Source organism: Bison bison, unplaced genomic scaffold, assembly GCF_000754665.1.
Source record: "Bison bison bison isolate TAMUID 2011002044 unplaced genomic scaffold, Bison_UMD1.0 scf7180017864466, whole genome shotgun sequence".
Classification (NCBI taxonomy): domain Eukaryota; kingdom Metazoa; phylum Chordata; class Mammalia; order Artiodactyla; family Bovidae; genus Bison; species Bison bison.
Window position 1 is genome coordinate 4,945,303 of NW_011495027.1, and position 13,335 is coordinate 4,958,637.

General features: G+C 41.2%; 1 long non-coding RNA gene across 1 annotated transcript in view; it reads right to left on the reverse strand.

Moving 5' to 3' along the window:
- LOC105003291 overlaps positions 1–3,689 on the reverse strand; it is a 6,898-nt gene extending 3,209 nt beyond the window's left edge. Inside the window, exons 1-2 of the long non-coding RNA XR_827092.1 lie at positions 2,713–3,689; positions 752–872 (exon numbers count right to left, since the gene is read on the reverse strand). This is a non-coding gene — a long non-coding RNA (uncharacterized LOC105003291). The remainder of the gene's footprint in view (positions 1–751; positions 873–2,712) is intronic.
- Positions 3,690–13,335: the final 9,646 nt, after the last annotated feature.

The window sequence follows — 13,335 nt, forward strand, 5'->3', positions numbered from 1 at the left end:
AGGAGGAATAATAATGCTTAGCTCATGTGTGTGTGCTCAGCTGCTTCAGTCGTGTCCCACTGTTTTGCGACCCCATGGACCGTAACCCACCAGGCTCCTCTGCCCATGGAATTTTCCAGACAAGAATACTGGAGTGCCATTTCCTCCTCCAGGGGATCTTCCCGACCCGGGGATGGAACCCGAGTCTCCTGTGTCTCCTGCATTGCAGACAGATTCAGTATTCTTGCCTGGAGAATTCCATGGGCAGAGGAGCCTGGCGGGCTACATTCCATGGGGTCTCAGAGTCAGACACCACGACTGGGTGACTAACACTTTCACTTTTCTTTATCACTGAGCTATAGCGGAATAGAAATGTTAGGAACATTAAGTGAAGATAAGAACTACAGCACACCTGACACAGGGCCCGGCACATGGTCAGCACTGTCATAGGTGCGGAACACCTTATCAGAATTCCAGTGCATATTTGATTGTTCATATTCCCAGCTGGACTAAAGAGTCCATCAAAGAAGGAACTGTGTCTGTCTTGTTCATCATTATAATCCCAACATCCATCTTAGTGCTTAATACATAGTAGGTACTCAGAATGTATTTACATGAATAAATGAATGAGTGAGAACTGATAACTCTTGTTAGTGGTCTCTTGAGCTTGTGCCATACCCCAGCTGACCACATAGATCAGCTGAGTCCTCTCAGCCACACCCTGTCCCATACACACGCAGATGTGGGCACCAGCTACTTCCAGGCTTCCTACCTGGGACAGATTTAGTTCACATTCAGAAATCTGAAGAGCCTTTCCTTCAGAATCTGGCGTTGACTGGAGCTTACAGAAAATTATAACAGCTTGAGGTTTAAGAACAAAATCCAAAGAAGAGCTAGAGAGAACAAATGTTAAAATAATTTTGTTAGAAAAACAAAATTTCCTATAACTTAGTTCTCAAAATTCAAAACCTAATGTGAACCCCTCATGAGTTCAATAATTTCCAAGGAAACTGAGGCTTTTAATGTTCCTGTTCCATTATAGATAATTTCCTTCTCATAGGAGGCCTCTAACAGCACTTGAGATAGAAATAAAAATAGTCCAAGGAGAGAGAGTGGGAGAAATAAAAAAGGAACATAAGATGGAGGCGAGATAGATCCCCAGGAGAAGGAGAGTTTTGTAAACAAGCTCTCTCTGAATGATGATTGGATTCATCCTTGTATCATTAAGGCCCGGCACAGAGAGTAGACATGTGAGCTGATCAGCACAGATTCTTGAGCCAAAGGGGATCTGAGGGGTGAAGTGATGGAGGATTAGACTTAAAGCTAGAGCAGGAGAGACCACAATGGGCCAGTGTCTACTGCCTGGGCCAAGGAACAGAAGGAGGAAGACAGATGCTTGGAAGAAAAAAAGACAAGACGTTGGAGTGAGAGGCTATTCTCCTTTTACTTCTTACTCTTTTGGTTTCTTTATTTAAGAAAAGCAACAAGGGAGAACTATCAAGAGCAGAAGATCCTAGAAGGAGTTGAAGGCGGAAGTGGGAGATAAAAATAAATTCCCTGTTCTACTTTCACTCTGATGATATTAACACTTGAGTCTAATTCTCCACTGCCTCCTCCTCTTCCTATTTATCTATGTTCCCCTTTGTCTCTCTCACTAGACTACAAGCAACTTGAAGGCAGAAAATGTTTTTCTTCCTCTTTGTGCTCACCTGGGGAGTGCCTGGCTCATTTATTGCTTGATGAATTGAGTTGGCAAGAATAGTTGATGATAGCTGTGAGTGGGTGCATCCATATAAGGAAACTCCATTATTCAGTATAATGGGTCAGTCAACCCTTTCCCCTCCCCTGGTTGCATTTGGGATATAAGGAAAGGAAAACTGTAAACTAAAGGGGGAAATTTTTGCACTTCCACAGTGATGAAAGACACCACTGGAGTAATTTAATCAAAACAAGATACTATAGCATGTCGCCTCTGCTCTTATGGTTGTTAAAGGGAAAACATACCTCTGAGTGAGACAAAGGGCACTCAGGAGTGTGCACTAGTTTTTGTCCATAATCTACTAGTTCTTATCTCAGACTGAGTTATCCTATGGATAGAAGGTAATCCAATGTCTTCTAGTTGTAAAGTCCTATCTATTATAGCCCATTTAATATTAGAAACAGGTAATGTCACGCCCAGGGATATGGTTAAAATATTTTAAAAACAGAATCACTAGGAGATGAGTGGAAGGATATGGAGAAGGAAAGAAAAGCAGGACAAGAGGACAGAAACAGAGGCATGAAAAAGACCAGGCAGTGGAGAATAATTGAGCTGCATTGCTCCTAACTGTGATGTATGTGACAGATTAAACCTACACTTCTGCATCTAAGGTGGGAAGATGTGGTTTCAGGTAAGTTGCAAGTTGGTCTTTTGAGTGATGGGGAAAGTGTAATCACATAATTCTATGCGAGATCAAGTTCTTAGCCTTTTTCAAAATATAGAGTCCCCTTTAATAATCTGGATCTTGAAAGTTCTCATTAAAAGAAAAAAGTTGTAAAAGAAAAAAAGTGTGTATGGTGATGGATGTTAACAGGACTTATTGTGGTGACCATTTTCAATATATACAAATATCAATCATTTTGTTATACACTTGGAACTAATATAATGCTATGTCCATTATAGCTCAATTAAAAAACATCTGATGAAATATAGATCTTTTTTCCAGAAAAAAACACAGACATCCACAATTTTACCTGCAATTTTGGAGGTTCACAGACTCCTGCAGTCCATTCACTAACTCTGTGGCAAGGTGCCTTCTGGCCAATATAGTCTCAGTGTCCCTTACATCTTATTCAAGGTTCCAGCTTTCAGTTGCCATTTACCCCAGAGCAAATGAGACCCAAGTGGTCCCGGTCTCTGAGTAGGGGGTTATCTGGTGTCTCTGCTCTGTATTTTTGGTGCAGAACACCTGGCCTTCCAGAAATAGGAACTGCTATTAATAACAAAGGTTTGGCTGAGGCAACCTGAAATGGTTTTCTCTCAAAGCTCTATGGGCGACGAGTGGAAGAAGCACTCCAAACACTATTGGGTTACAGGAGTCTGTCAAGGGATATGTGGAGATTAGTGGTGAAGGGACGGGAAGGAGGACATGCACAGAGCACTGCTACTGTGTCCTGTCACACATCTGTTTTCGAGCTGTGATGTGCTTCAGACTAGAACAGGTAAGTATAGCAAAGGCTCAGGAATGGCAAACAGAATTCATCTTCCTTTCCAGTTCCTATAGACTATGTGTGAGCTGGTTACATGGAGTCCCTCAGTGAATCACTCCTCTGAATAGTCATACCATTGTGAAATCTTCCCTTGAATCAAGGCTGCTCCTCTGATATGCTTTAACCAGATACAGAGGAACCAGGAAGAGAAGAACTGAGGTTTTCCAGCTGATGGCCCAGCTGAACTGCCCCCAGAAAGCCAGCACCAGCTGTCAGCATGAGTCATCATAAACACTCTAGCTAGTTAAGCTTTCAGATAACGCAACCCAAGCATCGTTACATAGGGTAGAAGAAACATCTAGCTGGGCCTAGTCAGCCCCCAGAACAGTAAGAAACAAAAGAAATAGTTGTTATTTTAAGTCACTTAGCTTTTAGGTGATTTGTTATTCAGCTGGGCTTCCCGGGTGGCTGCCTGCCAATTCAGGAGATGTAAGAAATGCAGATTCGATGCCTGGGTTGGGAAGATCCCTTGGAAGAGGGCATGGCAACCCACTCCTGTATTCTTGCCTGGAGAATCCCACGGACAGAGGAGCCTGGTGGGCTATGGTTCATGGGTCACAAAGAGCTGGACACAACTGAAGCGACTTAACACACACGCACACATGCATTATACAGCTAAGGTAAGTCAGACAGGTTGCTATTCTCAGAATACTGTGTTAAGATGTATTTTTAGGTCATATCCAGACTTGGTTGGAGAGATTCCATGACTGATTGCCAATTTCTCATTGCAGCAGGAAGAGAGAGTGGAATCCTGTGTAAAAAAAGAGACTGGAATTATAAAATTGCAACTTATATTATCTCCGTAGAGCTCAGAAGGAACACTTGGCAACTTTTTGTGAGAAAGTTGTGACTTAGAATAAAAATAAATAAAAACTTGGCTTTTCATTAGCTCTGAGATTTTCTGTATTCTGAAATTTGGCTTTGCTAATTTCTGAAGAACTTTAAAGCAGGACAACAGACAGAAACTCAGTGAAAGGGTCATGCCTTGTAAGGCCTGAAGGATTATCACCAGGATTCACTCTTCTCTCTTTGCTACCTATTATCTCTCCCTCTAAGGTCAGGGATGTAAATAGGATGGAGGGTCCTTGGAACGGTTAGCATTCTTGCAGATTGTACTGGCCAAAGTCCAGTGTAATACGGAGGTGCTGAAAATGTACAAACCTCACTTGCTCACTCACTAATTCATTTTAATTTGTCTACAGTTTTATGGTATGTATCTTTTTCTCTATGCCAAATATCTTTGCAGGGACTGCAAAGAAGTAAACAAGATATAAGTTTTAAGTCGTGGCCCCTATCTTCAAGGAGCTCATGTTAAAGCAATCTGGACATTACAACAGAATAAGAACAATATAACCACAATAGAGGCTCCTGTTAGAAGAGTAAGCACTGTGTACCACTGTATCTCATATAATCTTCTAAAATTTTTTAAATTAATTTTAATTTTTTATAACAGCTTTAAGATTAATTCATATATCACATATCAATTCCTTTAAAGTGCATAATTCAGTGCTTTTAATATACTTATATAATTATATACTCATCATCACTATCTAATTCCAGAATATTTTGATCACCCCAAATAGAAGCACCTACCTATCAGCAATGACTCCCTATTCCTCTTACCCCTCTCACCCTAGTAACCACTACTTTACTGAACTTTGTGGATTTGCCCATCTGGAACATGTCAAACAAATAATTCAGTATGTGGCCTTTTGTGTCTGTATTATTTCATTTAACATCTTTTCAAGATTCATCCATGTTGTAGCATTTCTTTCTATTGCCAAATGATACTCCATTGTATGGATATGCCATATTTGGCTTCTTCATCAGCTGATGGACATGTATGCTGCTCTCACTTGTTGACTATTATGAATAATGCTGCTATGACCATTGGCACAGGTTATTGTATGGAAATATATTTTTTATTCTAATGGATATTTATATAAAAGTTAAATTGTTGAGTCATGTGGTAACTATGCTTAATTTTTTAAAGAACTGCCCAACTATAACTGCCTGTCTTTTATTTTAGCCATCCTGGTGGATGTGAAGGTGCATCTCATTGTGGTTTTTACTTGTATTTCCTTCATAATTAATGATGTTAAGCATCATATGCTTAATGGCCATCTGTGTGTTTCTTTGGAGAAAGAAACATATTTAAATCCTCTATCTTTAAATTGGGTTATTTTTTATTGTCCTTTTACTGTTCAGTTTTATGAGTTCTTTATATATTCTTTACAAATTCCTTATGAGGTATATGATCTGCAAGTATTTTCTCCTATTCTGTGGTTGTGTTCTCCCTTTGACAGTGTCCTTTGAAGCTAGCTGAAAATTCTTTAATTTTGATGTCATCCAATTTATATACTTCTTCTTTTATCTCATGCTTTTGATGTCATTGAGAAATCATTTACTAATGCAAGTCCATGAAGATTTCGTCCTATGTTTTCTTCTAAGAGTTTTATAGTTTACCTCTTATACTGAGGTCTAAATTCCATTTTGAGTTAATTTTTATATACGATGTGAGGTAAGGGTTCAACTTCATTTTTTTGCAAGTAGATATTCAGTTGTTTCAGGACCATTTGTTGAAAGGCTATTTTTTGCTGTTGAATAGTCTTGGCATCCTTGTAGAAAATCAATTGACCATAAAAAATGTAAGGATTTATTTCTGGACTCGCAGTTCAATTCCATTGACCTATATGTCTTATGTCAGTCATTTAATCTTTATAACAGCTATATGAGAAAGGTAGTACTAAAGCCTCAGACTCTGAGCACTTTGCTTTCTTCAATATCTTGTAATTAATATGCCGCAAATCAAAGACTGGCTTTCCCTGGTGGCTCAGTGGTAAAGAAACCACCTGCCAATGCAGGGTTTGATCCCTGGGTTGGGAAGATCCCCTGGAGGAGAAAATGGCAACCCACTAGAGTATTCTTGCCTGGAAACTCCCATGGACAGAGGAGCCTGGCAGGCTATAGTACGTGTGTGCATACTAGTTGCTCAGTTGTGTCTGACTCTTTGAGACCCGTGGACTGCATCCCTCCAGGCTCCTCTGTCCATGGGATTCTCCAGTCAAGAATACTGGAGTGATTTGTCGTGCCCTCCTGCAGGGGACCTTCCCAAACTAGGGATCGAACCCATGTCTCCTGCATTGCAGGCAGTTTCTTTACTGAGACGATCCCTTGGAAAAGGGATAGGCTATAGCACATGGCGTCACAAAAGAGTTGGACACGACTTAGCAACTAAATAACAACAACAACAACAACAAAATAGACTGGAAAAGTAAGTTGAGGGTAGATCATGAAGGGTCTTGGCTGCATTGCCAAGGAGTTTGGGTTTTCTCTTGGAAGCAACTGGGAAATAATGGTAGGTTTTATATAGGGGAGTTAGGTATTTATGTAACTGGCAGCTCAGAGCAGGATGGATTAGAGTAGGAGGAAATAGAGGCAGAAAAGCCAGATTTAGAGTTCTTGTGAGTGAGACGATGATAAGAGCAGGGATGGAGAGAAGAGGGAAGTTATCTAGGATGCTTGATTGACAGGACCAGTGATTGATTTGGAGTGGGGGAGAGGAGTGAGGGAAGAAGGGAAAGGAAAAGAAGAGATAGAAATGAGAGGAGAGGGAAGAGAAGAGAAAAAGAAAGAAAAGAAGCAAAGATTTTTGAAGGTCTAAGCCTTGTTAATCTATTTCCATTTTCAGGTGAGAAAATATATTCAGAGAAATTTTAAAAATTGTTCAGTCCCAGATCTGCTGGTCAGTGGCTGAGATGGGTTTCAAATTCAGTCCTTTTTGACTCCCGAATCCCGTCTTTCCTCCTCACCACACTGTCAAGGATAAAAGTTCAGATTTTTGGAAGAGGTGGGAGGATGAGTACTGAGACCATCTATAAATAAAAAGAGAGAAAAGAGATGGCTTTAATAGCAAAGAGCAGAGATTCATTTGGGGACACATGATGTTTGAGGTTGCTGTGTGACACCAGGGTGGCACAGGCAAAGATGACCTACATGTGATTAGACATATGAAACCAAAGCTCAGGAGAGGCACCGGGCTTAAGAGCCCATCCTAGGACTCACTTCCTACTTCTGAAATTTTGGGTGATGCTATGGGAAGCAGCTGAGATTGTCCAAGGAACCAGTAGGAGTGTGAAGAGAAGAAAGACAAGGGAGGAAATGGTCTAGCGTATCAAAGATGAGAGATGACGGAGCCTGGGCATGTTCCTTGGTGGCATGAGTCCTTGGGCACACCTGGCTTGTACCCACAGAAATGTGGCTTCCAGGCCTCAGAGAGGCTTGAAAGACAGCAGTGAGGGGCCCTTTCTTTCCTGCAATGAGCACTCAATAAATGAGCATTATTATTACCGTTGTTGTTATTACTTTGGTTACGATTATACACAGAGCAAAACTCAGCAACTATTTTTCAAGAGTGTACTTCATACAGTCCTCTTCAGAGGCAGGACTATGGGATAAAATAATTTCCTGTCCCTCCTGAGTCCAGGGCTCCATAATTCTCTCTACTATTGACTAGTGAATAAGAACTATCTTGAAATTTGATGCCTGGCACAGAAGCTATCATTATACTTCCAAATTTTATTGAGGAAATATTTGAATCCAAACAGAGACTTTCATTTTGTTGACTTTAAAGAAAGCTTCATTCATATTCACCCAACTCATATTCACCCAACAAATATTCGTTTAGCACTTGCTCATATAAACAATCCTATGATAAGTGCTATGGTAAAGCCCTGTAAATACAAAATCTCTGTCCTTGGGCAGTTTGTAATCTGGGTAAGGGAAAGGATGAACATACCTGCAAATGGAGTGGGTAACTAACCAAAGTCAGCAAAGCTATTTATGGTTAAATTGTAGACAATACAAATTACAGAAGGAGGGAGGGGAAAGAGAGAGAGAGAAAGAGAGACAGAGACAGAGGCAGAGAGACAGACACTGCAGAAACAAGCATGAAGCTGGCCTTGAGATTGGTTAGGATTTGGCTAGTCAGAGTCGAGGCAAGTCCAGGAGGGAGAAAAGGGAGATCTTGGTAGAAAAGAGGAAGGAAAGACAGTTGAAGTGTGTGCCTATGAAAGCAAGAGCGAGGTGGCCCTAGGGAAGCAGGGCACTGTAGAGGTGCAGCCTTGGGGGCAAATGTGTCCTCAGCTGCCCACTTGGACTAGGTTCATCCTTTCATATGGGTGCCATCTTCTCCTCTGTAGAAAGTATTATTTATGGCACCTTGTTCTCATTCCAACCTTTAGAGATGCCTATTTTGGAAGAAACATAGTTACCAGTTTCTCCCAACTATTGAAGAAACCCATTCACTGCCACATACACAGGTCTTTGCAGTTTTGTATATTATCCAGAAATGTACTTTTTACCATTATTGGAATGTCTCCCTTTCACTCCCTTTCCTAAAGGCATGAAGCCTGCTCAGGGTGCTGCCTTGTTAGGAAGCAGAGGCAAGTGGTTCTGAGGACAATTGATGTTGAGAGGCTGACTTTTTCTCCCCACAGCTTCTGATTCCTCTCACTAGTGCTTTGTGTATGTTCTGTTTACTGGGGATGTAAAGTCCCATAGAGGGGCCTGGGGCCTACTCTGTGCCTTGTGTAGCTCCTGGATGGCCAAAGATGGGGCTGAGGGAAAGGTTTCTTAAATACCAAGCAACACTTGGAGGATTTATACACAAATGAGTCAGAAATATGGAGATTAAATTTTCGCTGAGATGCACATGAATTAAGGAGAAAACTGTTTGAGGCAATTGAAAAAGAAATGCCACAAAACTTAAAGCATATGGAAAATAATACAAGATGTTGGAGAAATCTCAAAACGGATGGGGTTTGGCCTAACTAGTCCTTGGAGCCCCTCCTCTTTTCACAAAAACCTCATCATTTCAAGAAATTAACATGACCTTAGAGACCAGCTGAAAAGGGTCCATCTCTCCAGGTTTGACTGGCTCATCCCCAGTCTAATTGTTCAGATTTTAATTTTTCTTTTTTTTTTTTTACCTTGTTCTGCAGTTCATGTCTAAATACTCGAAGATGTTTATATTGCATACATTCAGCTTTAATTGGCCCTTAAAAGAAGGTGTTGATTAGAATCTGCTCAACATCAACAGCTAGCTCACACAACATTCTGTAATTACTGTTTATTAATTTAGTTCAAGTGGCATAGTTGAAAGCCCTGTTCAGATGGGAGAAGTAAATTGTCACTGGTATTGAATATGTAAATGATGTGCATTGTAAATTTCCATAAAGAAATGTTTAAAGTTAAATGCTGTGCATATAAACCCTTCTGGTTTTATCTAACCTGGCCCTTGGAGTTGAATCAGGCTTTTACACAGGAAGCAGAAGGCTCTAGAACCTGGTGGAGGTCCCCTGGGTGGGCCATTGCCTCAAGGTGGTACATCTCACCTTGAGTTTGTAAAATGAGATTTTGTAATCAAGTTTTGTTGTGTGTGTTCGCTTTTTCATGAAACAAGGCAACGCTAATGCACTGTCTTTATCCTTCTTCATAAAGCCCTTCCATGGAGTCCCCAGCAGATTTTCTAAGGCTATTTAGCAATCCAGCAAATTCCCCTGCTTCCCCAAGGAAGCTTCTAGATGCTGTCAGGTGGCATGCTGAAAACAACAGCAACTGAAGACAGCTTTTCTTTAGCAAATAGCTGAAATAAATTCCTATGGATGTGTGTGTGTGTGTGTGTATGTGTGTCTGTGTGTGTGTATTTGTGTTTTCTTCCCCCAGAATACCAAAAAAGATGGTAGAAACTGGGGCAAATTCTAAAGTCAGGATTGTTTCCTTGGGCCCAAATTTATCTCTGGGAGCTGTATTAAAGGCTCTGTGCAATTCTTCCCAGAACAGAGAGCATTTAATCTGGTTGGAATAAGTTTACAATATCAAAGATAGTCTTAGAGTCTTTCTGTAATAAGGTTGAATTAAGTGAAAATTTCCTTCAAGCATAAAGATGTAACCAAAACACTTTGCTTTCTTTCTGTACTAATAGTGCTTTGGGCAAATTACTTAACCTATCTGTTCCTTGGATTCCTTAGCTGTAAAATGGAGAAGATAATAGTACCTACTTCACAGAGTGCATGCAAAGATTAAATGAGATAATGCCCCTTAAGTGCTTAAAACAGGGCCTGTCCATAATGTAGGGACAATAAATGTTAACTATTATTTGTCCCTGTAAAAGTATTTACATGGTTACAACTGGACCCCCAAATGCTTTTATACATTTGTTAAGAGATTCCTTTTCTAGAAATTTCTGATTGTTTTGGGAGAGTCTGAAATTTACAACTAATCAGAAAAGATGGTTTTAAAAAATTAGAGAAGAAAATCAAGGGGTTTTGTAATCATGAAAATTCAATTATAATTTTTTTTTTCCTAAAGGTTGAAAAGAGTAGTTGAGGCAAAAATTACATCTGGCTCTTCTGTCACCAAAGCCCACACATGCCCATTTGGGGGGCTTTCTGGCTTTGTACAAGGTTTTCAGCCCAGATGTTGGATGTTTTCAATTTTGTAGAATCTGACTATAAATGAACTAAAAAAAAAAAAATGGCCCAACTGTTACTGGGACTAATTATGATTAGTTCCAAAGAGACTGTGCACGCTTTCACTTTTCCTTTATGAAATGTTCCTGAACAAAGCTTTCTGATGGAATAATCCTTTCAGAGGATAGCTGACATTTTCAGTAATAATAATCCTACCTCAGGTCCATAGAGAGGAAGTAATGGGAAGGCAAAGTGCTTTGGAGATGCCAGCTTGTGTATTTCCATGACCTTTCTCTGTTGTGGGTGGTAGGAATGACTCTCCCTATTTTACAGATGCTGAAACTGAGGCACTGAGACCTGAAAGCAGGAGCATAAACATTCTAGAGCAAGTCACTGATAGAACCGGGAAGCCTACAGTCTTAAAATCTGACTGGACTGAATTCAATCGAGTTAGGAGCCATCTGCTTCCCTGATGACTCAGTGGTAAAGAATCTGCCTGCAATACAAAAGACTCAGGAGACGTGGGTTTGATCCCTGGGTCAGCAAGATCCCTTGGATGAGGGCACGGCCACCCACTCCAGTATTCTTGCCTGAAGAATCCCATGGATAGAGGAACCCAGTGGACTACAGTCCATGGGGTTGCAAAGAGTCAACTTATCACGAACACACGTACTGAGGACACAGATGTTAATGAGAGCTCTTGTCAGCCAGGTGAGCCTACCTTGATGGCTTGGATGTGTTTCAGCTAAGGTGTCTGTTTATGGCTATAAAGTAAATTTCATTTTCCTATCAATGTTTGTTGAAAAATTGGACCAATGGGCCCCCAAATTGCTCCCTTAAGTAGAGCTGAACATTTTTGACATGGGAGAGCTGAAAGTGGTTGCCCAAGCTCTGGCTGTTTTTAATCTTTACTATTTCCACCTTGTTCCCATCTTATTAGTGTTTTGAGAAGTTGAGAAGAAAAATAGTACAGAGCTGAGAGGACATCTGTAGTCCTTCCCACCTCTGGTGCTCACTCTGAGCAATCTTTCTTCAGGTCACTGGGAGCTCTGCCCAGCCAGGGGTCCCTAGTGTGGATTCTTAATACCCTTGGAATCTGGCTTTGCATCTCCCTGGGGTGACCCCAAGCTGTATTCTCACAGACTGCAAATAAGTGACATATCTTCCATTTGGTTTAGTTTCTGAAAATATTTTGTTTATTAATCGAATTGCCTGTTAATGCCTTCATTGCCTGTCAGGCACAGACAGAAGAGGTGACAAAGGGTGAGCAGAGAAAAGACTGGTGGACTCTCCCCTCCGGAAGATGGGGGCTCATGGTGGGTGGGGGATGGTAGACAGAAGCAAACCAACTGTCACACAGGGGATATACTGTCATGAGGCACTGACAGATAGAATGGACATCTAATGTTGTCCTGTGGGGGATCTTAGGAGGAGTTTTGAAGAATGGATGTAAATTAGCCAGGAGAAAAGGCAGTGAGATGCTATTTCACACAGAAGGCAGCTAGGGTATGCAAAGGTGTGGGGATTGAGAGAGCTTGGCCTGCAGGGCACAGTGTGGAGCGAGCAGTAAAGTGTGGCTCTCATATAGGCTGCTCACCCTCACCCAAGCTGTCTACTGGCTCTGCAGGTGGAGAAGGGTGGAAGCCAGACTCAGAAAGCTGCTTTATGCCAATTGGTTATACAATTGGTTTCCTACTTTACTGATGGAGTAAATCTGTGTATATTTATGTGTTTATGGGTCAGAAGAACAGAACCAATAGTGTGTGCATGTGTGTGTGGTGTGTGTGTGTGTGTGTGTGTGTGTGTATTTTAAGGAACTGGCTTATATGATTTGTTATTATGGAGGCTGGAAAGTTCAAAATCTGCAGGGTCAGCCAGCAGGCTGGAAACCAGGGAAGAGTCAATTCAGCAACTTAAGGGCCATCTGTTCATAGAATTCCCTCTTGGTCAGAAGTCAGTCTTTTGTTTTCTTCAGGCCTTCAACTGATTGGATAAGGCCTGCGCACATTATAGAGGGCAAGCTACTTTGCTCAAAGTCCACTGATTTTAATATTAATGTCATTCCAAAACATTCTTATGAAAACATGCAGAATAATGTTTGACCATATTTCTGACCACCATGGATCAACCAATTTGACACACATCACAAAGGGAGCGTGTGTATTCACATGGGTATAATATTCCTATACCCTTATCTATTTTTCATAGACCTCCATTCATGTATGCTTTCTCTGTGTGTGCTTAGTCACTCAGTTGTGTCCGACTCTTTGCAATCCCATGGACTGTAGCCCAACAGGCTCCTCTGTCCATGGGATTTCCCAGGCAAGAATACTGGAGTGGGTTGCCATTTCCTTCTCCAGGGGATCTTCCCGACCCAGGGATCAAACTCAGGTCTCCTGCCTTTCGGGCAGACTCTTTACCATCTGAGCCACCAGAGAAGCCCTATGCATTCTTTGAAAATTACTGAGTGCTCACAATGTGCCAGGCCCTGGAAATCCCAATGTGAGCAAGATAGACCAGTTGCTGACCTCATGGAGATTTTTAGTGAAGCAGGGATTAGCAAATTATGACCCACGGCCAAATCTGGCCCACAGCCTGTTTGTAAGTGAAGATTTACTGGAACACAACCATGTTC